Below are 12,477 nucleotides of genomic sequence, written 5' to 3' on the forward strand. Positions count from 1 at the left end.
TTGCCAAGTTAGGCGGTCAGTCTCCAAGTCTTCTGCAGCCATGTGTTAAACCCTCCGCGGGGGAAAGACAGGAGTTGCCCTAGTTCAGTTGGAGACTTGTCTTGGTTCCAGAGATCCAAGAAACCAAAAAAATAGGCAGCTGTTGTGTGGTCTCTCGTACGCTAGGGCGTCATCCACATAAAGCGAGACGGCACCAGTTGGGGCCCCACACAGGACCTTCCCCGTAGCAAGGTTTGTAGCACACATGCTGTTGTCAGTCTTACCATTGCTGACACATTGAAATACCAATAAAGAACTTTAAAAAATAACTGATCACCCTTTTAAACTTCTGTTTACATTGCACCCAACTAAACAAGAACATGTGAGGTCACAAAACACCCATAAAAGCAAAGACGCCCGGCAAAGTGTTTATTACAAATTGCTTCGAGCTGAGAAATACAAGGCAATAAAAAGCTTAAGGTGCTCCCCCAAGGGAATGATCTTTAAACGAAGAGGCAATGATGGGACCCTTTGCCTCAGTTCCCCTCGTTGATCCATTCGTTGGCACAGCTAGTGTAAGAAATCAGCTCTTCTGGCTTGAAACACAAGTTGATCTCCTTTTTGGCACTTTCCACAGAGTCACTTCCATGGCATATGTTCCTATGGGAGGAAACAGACATTAGAGTGCAAAGAGCAGCACCTACATTTGATGCACACCATTACGACAGTTTGAAGGGTTCACAAAACCGAGGACAGTGCAGATATGAGAAACCTGAAGACTACACATACTGGAAAAAACAGCAAATTGATAGACATGTGGGCTTGGTAAAAACTGCTTTCGATACAAGTAGTTTTAACATCTTGGATGGTTTCGTTCAAGTAACCTGCCTGCATCAGAACAAGATAGGTCCGTGCCCACAGTCAGCAATAAAGGGACTAGGAGGCAGAAGAGATTAATGAGCGTGTATTAATTTACCGTCATCCCACACAAAAAGCTTAAGGTTGGACTACTAGGGAAAGAGTTGAAATAAGAATGGAAAAAACCACACCACAAATAGATAAGCTTTCATTGTTCACTTAACTGAGATGCGATTTGAACGAGCCGGTTTCAAATCAGCCTCGCATGGCAGTCATTTCCATATCAGGCAGTGTTCTAGTCGCGGGGGGGGGGGGGGGAACATGGCTGCAAGGCCTCTGCCATGGGAACAGGGGTAATTTGCCTACGTTGTCCCGGAGTCCGTCCGCGCTGCTATGGTTCTGCAAACTGGGCCAAATACGCCCTCAGCAAGTGACTGCGATACATAATCACAGCCCTCATGACTAATTGAAAAGCACGAGCTTAAAACCCAATCACCAGCTCTAGAACCGACTGTTCCAACTCAGTTTACAAAAAGGTACTTTAATCTATGCACAACACAATACTACAAATGAACTGATCATACAAACACTGGCAATTCTGTTACAACACCTTAAATCTGTCGTCCAATCTCTATGAAAATGGAGCTGTTGGCAGACTTCTAACAGGTGTCTACCTCCCTTCTGGCACTCAGTGGTTAGATCTATCAAGAAGGACCACTGGGGGTGGAGGGGGCAACTTGCTCTCAGCGCACTGGATAGTGATAACAGAAGACCAGAGGCAGGCCTCAGCTCAAAATCTTTTTCACGTTGAAAAAAAAAGCTACTCTTAGCAAAAGAGCCAAGTGAATTTCTAACGGAGCCTCATCTACTTTGCCCCCGCTTTAAAGGCGGGGTCTCCTCCATCCAGCTTCGGGAATATGCTTATCTTAGAGGGAAAAGGCTTGTTAAACAAGCAAGTCGACAAAGCCTAAACACTTTACATAAAGCAGGAGATAAAAACAGATCCCCGTTCCCTGTACACATTGTTCCAATCTGCTTACGAGGAGTCTGAAAGGATGGCTGCCACTGAATTATCAAAGTAAATGCCTCTGCAACAAGGAAAACTGAAAAGGAAAAAAGCTGTGTGGGGGCCGGGGGCAGGCGGGTTGGGGTTTAAGGGAGGCCAACCAATCTGGAATCAGAACACACTAGCCAGCAACTGCCAGAAAAGCCCACGAGTAAGCTGCCTTTAACAGACTACAATCGACTAAAACCAACACTCCCATAAACGCAGCACTAGCGCAAATAATGCAAGTCTCCATTGCGTGGTCAGTCTCACCTGCAATTCTTTACAACTACACACTTTGTATTAAGTCAATCGTGTTCTTGTTTGGAGTGTTTTTTTTTACTGGCCGTGCACTCTGGGGCCAAGGAGACTTTTCCCGGAATGGGGGGGGGGGGGGGGATGGGGAGGGGAGTAAATGCATTGATTAGTCCTCTGTACCAGAACTGCACATTTTCTTACAGCGGCAATTAATCACATGAGAGCAATGACAAAAATACAGAGGGAAGCCCTCTTCAGGGAAACCTTTTCATCATGTGTTCATATCCACAGGGAGTGAGTGACTCATTTGATGCCCGCAAAGACGTTCCTCCCTGGGCCACATGCACACCATTTTCATCACGTACCTGCCAACATGGACGCAGAAGTCTCCCCGGATGGTCCCAGGCCTGGAATCAACAGGGTTGGTCTCTCCCAGCATTACCCTGCCAGTCTTCACCACATTAAATCCTTCCCAGACCTGAAAAAAGTAAGCAGTAACCTTCAAGCAAAAAATAATTGTCACATGGTCAATTAAACACAACCCATCGTGTTTGTCCACTGGAATTCCACTGCACAGAGCTCCTACTGTACATATTCTACCAGTAAATGTATGGCATTCACGTGGAGTGAATTCTCAAGTTAAACTACCCATGGGAAACATTAAAGTTTGTTAGAACTGCAAACATTATAAGGGTGATTCTAATACATGGTGCTGCTTTTACTCAACTGAATGCGAGACTGAAGAGATGTCCCCGTATGCGCAAGTATCAAGTACAACAGATCAGCTTGCATGGAGGCTCCATCTTACCTGTGCAGTCAATCCGAGCCCCAGTTCCCATGTTTGTCATGTGCTGAATAGTTGCGGAGCAGCATATGCCTACACAAAGGTAGGCAGAGCAGAAATAAATACAGGATTTTGATGCCTGTACTTGCTCTTTTGCTGTCCCTCCCAACTAGAGTACGGATAGCACTCCCCCACATACCCCCCTCCTCCCTCCCAAAAGGGAATTAAAACTTGCCAGGGCAAACTTGAAGGAGAAAGTTAGTGGTGATTCAAATAAAGGATCAATGATGCATCTTGCCAGAAAAATCCTTCCAAAATTAATTGTGGTGTAGACTGTGGCTGCTCTACAAGTCTCCAAGCATGATATGCATCTGGAAAGACACTGTTCTCTAGCGGAACGTGCACAGACTGCACTGTGCAAGATGGTAAACAGCCATGGAAGACCTAGTCTGTTCTTTGTGGCCAGATGGATGGCTGTTGACAAGTTAAGATTTGGTCATGTGAAAGGCCAGAGTCTGCTGGTAGTCAAGCCAAGTTACTTTGTCCAACTTACCGAGGCTATAAAAAAAGGTACATACATAAAAAAAGCTTAACAGTTACATAGGCAAAATAGACATTAAAAATGAAATATAAAATGCATTACTATTTGATGAATTAAAAAAATTCAGTGACCCTATGAAAGTCAGCAGCAGCTCATCCTCATCAAAAGAACCCACATCACACCCCACCTCAAGAAGCCACACTGACTCCCGATCCAGAAGAGATACCAGTTAAAGATGCTGACCCACGCACAAAGCCCTGCACAATGAAGAAACAGCATCCATCAGCAAACTCCTGACCTCTGCTTCCTCACCAATACACCCCCCCCCGATCCGCCAACCGACAGAGGAGGCACTTTCTCGCCTGGCTGCCAAGGCGTTGAGCAGCCTTTCACTGCACCTCAGGACCACCCACTCACCCCAGCAATTCTGGAAATAACTCAAGACCTGGATATTTGAGTGAACAAACCTTGCAACAGCCAACATCTCCAGCACCTCAAGACGATTTGATGCACTTTAATGTTGATTGATTAACTTCTAAGAAAAGATATACGGCTTAAACTCCCTGCATCTTACGGTTGCAGTTAGAAAGGAGCAAATGCCACAAAATGTCATTAAGAGACTGGAGATGCATCCCAAAGTTCGCTAAAAATCAAGGGTTTTAAAATAGTTTAATAGTGATACAAAAGTAGGGTTTATAGCTTTAAAGAAACAAAATGGCTAAAAGTCTTCTGAGAGCCCATCACAGGGATATGCTGATGTCTGGCACCCCCAGTAGACCAAAGTACTAAGGAAGCTCATTAACATCGACGCAGTATCCACCACCCTGAACCAAAATAGGGATGTGTTCAACTCTCCAGCTACTTTGAGACCAACCAGTTGCTTAATTCAACACAATCTGGATTTCACCCAGGCTACAGCACCAAATGCACACTGGAAGCGCGATACCATTAAAATGACGAGACGCCCATCTGCTGTTCCCAAAACTGGCATTGTTAACAACACCCAGGTAGCTAAAGTCATACACCGTGCCAAATGAGTGCCCCTTCACCATTAATCTGCAACGTTTTCTGGTCTGGCCCACATGCCATAATGTGAGACTCCCCAAAGCTGGTGACCAGGTCAAGTAAGCCCCCCTTAAGAGTTAAATGATTCAACCAGCAGAGCTCGAAAAATCCACTTGACCACTCATCTTTTTTTATCAGGTCGAGCTATTCTCATCCCTTTTGGCAAGTTGCCACTGAACAGGTGTTGTGATCAGTTGAAAAGTGGAGGGGCTATAAAAGATGCCTTTAAATAGTGTTATGTCAAATTTGCTCTGTGTTCACAGAGAGGTCAAAAGTCAGTTTTTCTTACAATTTCTTTTCCTTCTGACTGCAGAGTTCCAGGACTTTGAGGTGAACTGTGGGACCGCCTGCTTAAAATTTAAAAATATAAGGATATAGGATGTCAGGTTTTTCCGAACACATTTAAATGTGTAAGTATATTTCAGTAGTTTGGAAGTCCTTTGTTTTGTGCGATTAAAAATATTTCAGTAGGATGAAAATGAATCAGAATACTTTACATGTTGAGGTGCAAAGGATGTTTTCTGAAACAGAATTTTCAGAGATTAATACACTATAGTTTTCAGTAATTAGCAGAGAGGTTATTGGATATTTCTTGGAATGAGCGTGTGTAGATGACAGTATGTTACCACATCATGGTTTAGTAATATATTTATTAAAAACAGAAACACTACTGCCCTGATGGGAATGTTGTTAGTAAACTAAAGTCCTAGGTTATGTGGGATAGACCTCATGGGTATATGGGCTAGATTCTTGTGATACATGCAGAAAGCTTTAGTCTACTTAAAGACTAGATTGTTTTTGTACTGCAGAAATGCTGAGCTCACATAGGTGCTATCAAAAGAGATTAAGAACAAGGTGACTAAACTATTTGCCTAGGATCACAATTGGAGACCTGTTTACGGGTCAAGTACATTACTGTTAGGTCGAGTAACATGATTTTTTGAGCCCTGACCAGTGTACGCAATTCCTTGGGGTCTATGCCCCAAGTACTGCATTGCCTGCATAAAGCAGTACCAGTATAGGGACCCCAAGACCATCACTGGATAGTTTGGTTATGGTGGGGCACAGGTTGTTAATATGACAGGTGGGGTCTGAAATAAACCCTTGGTGTACCCTTAGGGGTAAGAGGAGGGAAGGGGTTAACAGTCAAGACATTTTTCCTGTAGAACCAAACCCTCACTACTAAATTATGTGTGATTAACACACAAAATTCACTAATGTGGCTTCAACCCACAAATCCAACTGCCACAGTTTAGGTCGATTGATAGTCAAACGCTATTGACAAATCCATAACAGCAGCAGCACCTGGCGACAGTATACTTGCCAATAAAGGTTAAAGCACTGCTCCACTGTACCCAGACTCTGGCAGAACCCAAGCCGAAAAGGACAAGATTTTGGAATAGTTTGCCCAAGTGTAAGCTATTAAACATCACCCAGGCGATTATTTTGAGAGAGCCACCAATAAGGCCGATATGGAAGGAGGGGAGCATAAACAGGTTATTTGCTAGGTAGTCTTTATCACTGAAACGCCCGCTTACTTAATCCTTCTGGATTTAAGTTATAAAACTTAAGAATCAGCTTAACAGAGTTTGGGTTCTTGAATGTAACCATGTAAGATGCCTGAAGACCTGAACATCAGTGCCTACACAAACTAAGCATAATTCTACTTTCAATATGTAGACTATACAAACTACTGCAACAGATTGCTTCGACACCAATAGATGTGTGCCCACAGGTAATGTAACCAATGACTTTCAGCAATGCTTATGTGCGAGTAGGTGGTACCATATGGTTCTGCAGCAGTTTGAAAGAGCCACACAAGCACTATCCAATGTGCACCAACAACTATTTCTAGGTTCCTGTGCCCCTAGACTGATCCAGAGCTCCACTTCCACCCACATCTTTGACAGACCCCAAGCAGGCTAAAAACAGTGGTCCAAGAAAGTAATTTCCCCAGAAAAAGTCAGGATTCAAGCTGAGCCCCAAACTGCTGGAGACAAATGTGTCATGGACCTAAACGACATGTGCCTCTGGTCCTTGCACTACATAAACTCAGGCATTAAGTGCAACCTTACGCACCCAAAGACAATCTAGGATCAATAGGCAAAGCTTTAAGTCGCCAGGCTCAAGAGGCTGCATTTAATAGAGGTTCTGCTCTTGATTGCAGTCACGTCTTAGGCCCCGCACAAAGGTAGTCACACTGAAAAGCTGCTGGTAGGTTGAAAACCTACCATAAGCACAAGAAAGTCAAGCAGGCCTCTATACCTCCACTTAATCTGGCAAGAGACTGCAATATCACGTAAACAATCTGATGTTCTGTCAATCCTTGCAGGCCCCAAATTCCCCAAGCCATCACTGACACGGCAAAAGTTGCTACCTTCAAGTAGGCAGTGAGAACAAATACCTGATCACACCAGCCCTGCAGTATTAAATAACTAAAGCACACCCAGTGGTTATGCGGCCAGACTTTCAGCTTCTTCCTTCAAACCAGCTCTGTCAGACAACAGAAGTCAACTTTGGCTCAAACGTGTTCCAGGATCATAGCCAATGGCTTAACACTAACAAGGAGGGGGAAAACCTGGTCTACCCTTCTTTATAAAGGAGGGCTGTATTTTGACTTGCAAAATGCCAAAGGCATAGATACCTCAGAGCTTGTCTCACTATCTGGTCTAAGAGAAAAAAAGTGCACAGAGCAGGATAACACCTAGATTTACAGTTGCCTACTCTGGAAGCCACAGTCAACTGGACTTGCTAAAATACAAGGCAAACTAAATGTGAGCCACTGCTACTATTTAATGACGCCCTTACTGTCATGGCCACTTGGTTCAAGTCATGTTCAGCAGACCTTTGCTTAGACTGTACAAACCAGCTGAGTTTTCTTCTCTTAAGACGCAGAGAAACACCAATCTGAGCGACAGGAAAACAGTTTGGCCTTGAAAGCCTTACTACCAACCACTAAGGGAAGGCTGGCACATATCTTAAGCAACATGACTAAAGTGGTACTGCAATATGTATGGTGGTGTAGTACATTGTGCCAGGAGGCTATACATCTGAAGTGGCAAGACAAGCATCTCCCTTTGGTATTAAGGTACTGATAGGTGGCTGAATACCAAAAAGATGCCAGCTGTAGACAATGAGTGCAGTCTCCAACCAGAAGTCACACAGGGTATTGATTCTGCAAAGGGGGGTGTCACCTCATCTCTGGACACCTTTGGGGTGCTCCTGGATGGGATGGTCGGTTCGCTGCGTGTTCCCTAATTTTCCCAGACTTGCTGCCAAAAGTGGGGCTTTGTCCAGGGGGTGGCAACTCCACCAATTGGAGTTGCCCTGGGGCACTATAACCCAAGGCTTGAGCCTTTGAGGATCACCAACAGCTGGTACGGCTCCAGCAGGGGAAAGTGTAAAGCACCTCCATTGAGGACAGGCTTTGTTTCTGACCACTGAGAGCACAAAGGCTCCCACCCCATGTGGTCAGAAACATGTCTGAAAGCAACAGGCTGGCAAAGACCAGTCAGTCCAGCTTTAGCAGTGTGGCTAACATACAGGGGGCATCTCTAAAATGCCCCTGGTGCATTTTTCCAATAAACTCCACTGTCATCAGTGGGAGTTCACTGTGCTAAGTTGGATACCAAACTGCTCAGCATTCAGTGAAACCATTTTGGAGCTGTGGAGTTCATAATGACAAACTCCCAGAACCTGTACTCATTATGGCCACACTGCACTTACAGTGTCCAAGAATTAACTTAGACACTGTAGGGGCATATGGTTCCTGCAGCTATGCCCTCACCTGTGGTATAGTGCACCCTGCCTTAGGGCTGTAGGGGTGTCTTACCTTTTGCCACAGGCAGTAGCTTGTGGGCATGGCACCCTGAAATGGTGGTCATGTCAACTGCCTTGCATGTTTCTCCCCACCAGCATACACAAGCTGCAAAGGGAGTGTGCATGTGCTTGGTGAGGGAGCCGTTTTGTACCAGGTATACATTTTACAAAGGGAATACCTGTGTGCAAAGGGTGTGCCAATTCTGAAAACAAAGGTACAGATTTTGGGAAAGAACACTGGTGCTGGGACCTGGTTAGCAGGATCCTAGCACACCGTCAATAAAAGTTGGCATCAACACCAGGCGAAAAGTGGGGAGTAGCCATGCCAACAGTGGCACTTTCCTACACATTCATGAAATTCACCTTGAGACCTATCCGACAGGAGGGACTTTAGCCTATTTGGTTCTCAACATGTAAGAGGACCCTCCACCATTGGGTGGTCCCATCCATTCCTAAGATGAGGAATCTTCAGTTTGAAATATCCAGACAATGGTGCTACTTGGTGAATAGTCTAAATGCAGATTCCTCACTGTCCACCCACCTCTACTGAGGTGTCTGCTGATCACCTTAAGGTCCCAAGTTAAGTAGTCGCACCATCACCTGTAAATATATTTTTTCCTTCAAATGTTATATGTGAGGGAATCGAAAAAGATCAAGAAATGATGTCAGCAAGCAGGGGTGGGGCTTATGTGAAGCTCCACAACACTGTATGAAGTCACCATGAAGCCATATAATGCCACCTACTTGTACTCCGGGAGCATTGCTTAAAAAAAGTCTCTGGACCCAGTATGGTGCTAGGGAATATTCTAGAGGAGAAATCTGGCTACAATATTGACTATGAACTAGAAAGAGGTTACCAATGTTAATTACCAATTTATAGAGAGCTAGGGAGGAAACAAAGGGCTAGGACAACATGATGTACAAGTAAAAAGGAGTTCATACTGGTTCAGCTGCAAGACTATTGTGCACTGAAAACCGAGGCAGGCTCATCCAAGAGGATTTACACCAGGTAGTTCCCAGAAACTAGGGCCTGGTTTACCTCAGGGTATAAAACACGGATCTTTTAGGACATACTTTGGTCTTTTCATTCCACATTCTAGGAAGCTGGCTGGAGCTAACTCAAGAATCTTTATTGGTATGAGGAAATTGGAATTCTAGGTCAGCACACAAATGCCATTTAAAAAAAAAAAAAAACTTTAAATGGAAGAGTAACTCCATAATTTCAGAGTAGTAGGGATATACACATCATAGACCATTCTACACTCACCATAGGAACAACAGGGCCAGAGCGCATATATTAAACCAAACCGGAGTAGAAAGGGCGATCCTTCAGGTCAATTTAGTGTTCCTTCAGAAGTTCATCGGAAGCCTGCAAGTGGCAAAGAAAGTATTGTTACCTGGGTGATGAGAACTCAACCCTGGTCATGCCAGTGATCTGAGTACAGCAGTTCACACCCAATATCACAGTATATCATTACCCAATTACGGTGTATGCTTAGACCCTATCAATTGTGTACACAAAACGCAAACCAAAGACTACTCTCACCTGCATAAACTTCATTGCCACCATTCAGTATCCCTTCTGATCAAAGCGCTTGATTATCTCTCCTACCAGGCACCGTTGAACGCCATCTGGCTTGATGCAAATGAAGGTACGTTCTGTAATACCGTTACCAGACATGTTCCTAGAAGAAGGCAAGAGGGTGACAGAAAACTTAACATTGTTCATAATAAGGTGTACATCGAAGTAAACAAATTGGGCTCCCTACACAAGTCAGCTTCAAATCTAAACGTAAACTTCACACAAAAACTAAGGTTTAACAAAAATGCATCAGTCCATTTTTTATCGGACCGAGTTACAAAAAAAAGCACTTCGCAGAAAAAGCAGAAGCTAGCCTATTCAAAAGCACAATTTAAACCACAAAACTGGAGATTCTAGAATAAAGTTAGAGCTGCAGATTAAATAACTTCTAAGGTAGTCTGACTTCTCGATCACTGTAAGGCTATCCCATTATTTGGGCACAGCAAGGAGGCTTCTCTGGAGATCTGACTAGGCTCCCTGATTAAGCCAGGTCAGGAGAAAACAGGTCTGTTCTGAGTTGTGAAATACACAAATCCTAAAGAGTGACAAATATGTCTCGTACATTCCTCGAACTACTGTAGGGGATAAAGTACCCCCTTCCACACATGAGTATCGTCTGTCACTGCGGATTACAATTGACAGAGAAAGGAGGCTGAAGAATGAGGTGAATTGCAATATCCTTCTAATGTATTAGAAAGGTTGTTAATCCTTATAATACATCTTCAAACCATCACCCCTCCCACAAACCACTTGCATCACTGGTATCTTGCACTTGTGTATATTACAGACATGGATAAAGCATCACCTGCACTGCAAACGTGTTTGCAAAAATAAAATTCTAATTCAAATCAGATTAAGAAGGTTATGACTCAGATTGTGTGGATACATGCAGAGATCTGATTGTTCTGGTCATTCTATACCATGGAAAAACACGGTGCCATAAATACCTTTCCACTGGTCACATTGTTATTCAAAAAAAAGATCAGAAGATGGCCAGTTCCAGTTTTCCTTTTTTAAACTTCTGCTGAATGATGTTCCCGATGGCATGCCTTTCACCTTGGCTGCTCGCACCATATTGAGAGGTCAGAATTCAACTGCAATAACTTAGTTGAGCAGATACATTATTTCTTAATTACAGGTGAACGAAAGACTACTCCATTGTCGTACATTATATGGATATTTCAAGTCACCAAGGAGATCCTTGATCATGTAAAACAAGAAAGCAGATGCTGTTCCATTATAAGTTCACATAACTCAAGGTGACATGCAATAGCCTTCTAATGTATTAGAAGATACTTTATTCCTTGTAAGTACGGCCACACCATCACCCTTCCCACAAAATGCTTAAATCCTCAGCGTTGCTCTTCATATGAAAGAACGCCCGTAAACGTAATTGCGCTATCTAGTGCCAAATAAACACCAAAATGCAGTTAAGATATGTTGCTTAAGGATGCTGGAATTCGTTTAATACAAGTCAGATTTAAAAAAAGTTGTAGCCCAGAATTTACAAGCCTGCAGAGATTGTTTTCCCTATAATTACACAAAACATTAAAAAAACATTTCCATAATTATTCCCTTTCTGCTCATCGAGCAGATATAAACAGCAGAAGGAAAAAAACTGTTTCGTATTTGAATCTGCATCTTTATACACCGTTTCCTGAAATTCCCCTGGGCTGCTGGATCTGGCCGGAGACCCTGACATCGGAACTAAAAAGGCCCTTAGTTATTGCACTTTAGGCAACTTCATGCCTTCCTTGCAAGGGGCTGAGCTAGAACGTGCCTGCAACAAACAAATCGGAGATTGGCTTTTATACATGGATTATGTACTCTTCCATGTATTCTAAAAATATCAAACCAACTGAGAACAGAACACACTGCAGCTAAACGAGAATCAAGACTATGGCAAATAAGTTTCAGGAAGAAAAAACCCTCAAAGGCATAACAATCCTTTAGGTTCTACATCCTAGGTGCACTTCCTGAAGAGTAGATTTCCTCAAACCTAGCATTTCAGAAATGTTGCACCGGATCAGGCATCCAAAACAAACGTTTCAAGGGCAAATACAGACATTAGTCACACATACATATTAAAATAATAATGGAGAGATGACGTTAGGCAGGACGAAGGCTCAGAAAAGCGTGAGGTTGCACAAGATTAGTAGCTCTGAACAGATGTGGGACTTAACGAGCAGGTACACAAGGAAACTGTTTACAAGCCCAACACAAAGAGCTGATACTCTTTACTTTGATTAATCTCGTTCTGCAGGAGCCATCTATAACCTTCTCATGGGAAATGCTGCCAAGTTACATTTCTGAGTCACCGAGAACCTTTAAGAACTGTTGACCAGCTGATATCTGGTTCCAACCAGAAGTAGGGATTAAGCAGCCGCAGAAAAATAAACCGTTGTGTAAAATGAATGTTTACTGGACCCGTGTTGTGTTGCATGTGCGCTTCTTTATAGTGGAGTCCCACTAAACACCCTACTTTCGGCAAAATGACGAGCTTAGTCCATTTATAATAGATATTGTTTCTGGAGAAAATATGACTT

The 12,477-nt window shown here is 43.5% G+C and overlaps 1 pseudogene; it reads right to left on the bottom strand.

Moving 5' to 3' along the window:
- Positions 1-391: 391 nt before the first annotated feature.
- On the bottom strand, positions 392-12,246 carry LOC138259745 (nucleoside diphosphate kinase A-like; annotated as a pseudogene).
- Between the last annotated feature and the right edge of the window lie 231 nt (positions 12,247-12,477).

The sequence above is a fragment of the Pleurodeles waltl genome, chromosome 9 (genome assembly GCF_031143425.1).
Source record: "Pleurodeles waltl isolate 20211129_DDA chromosome 9, aPleWal1.hap1.20221129, whole genome shotgun sequence".
NCBI lineage: Eukaryota > Metazoa > Chordata > Amphibia > Caudata > Salamandridae > Pleurodeles > Pleurodeles waltl.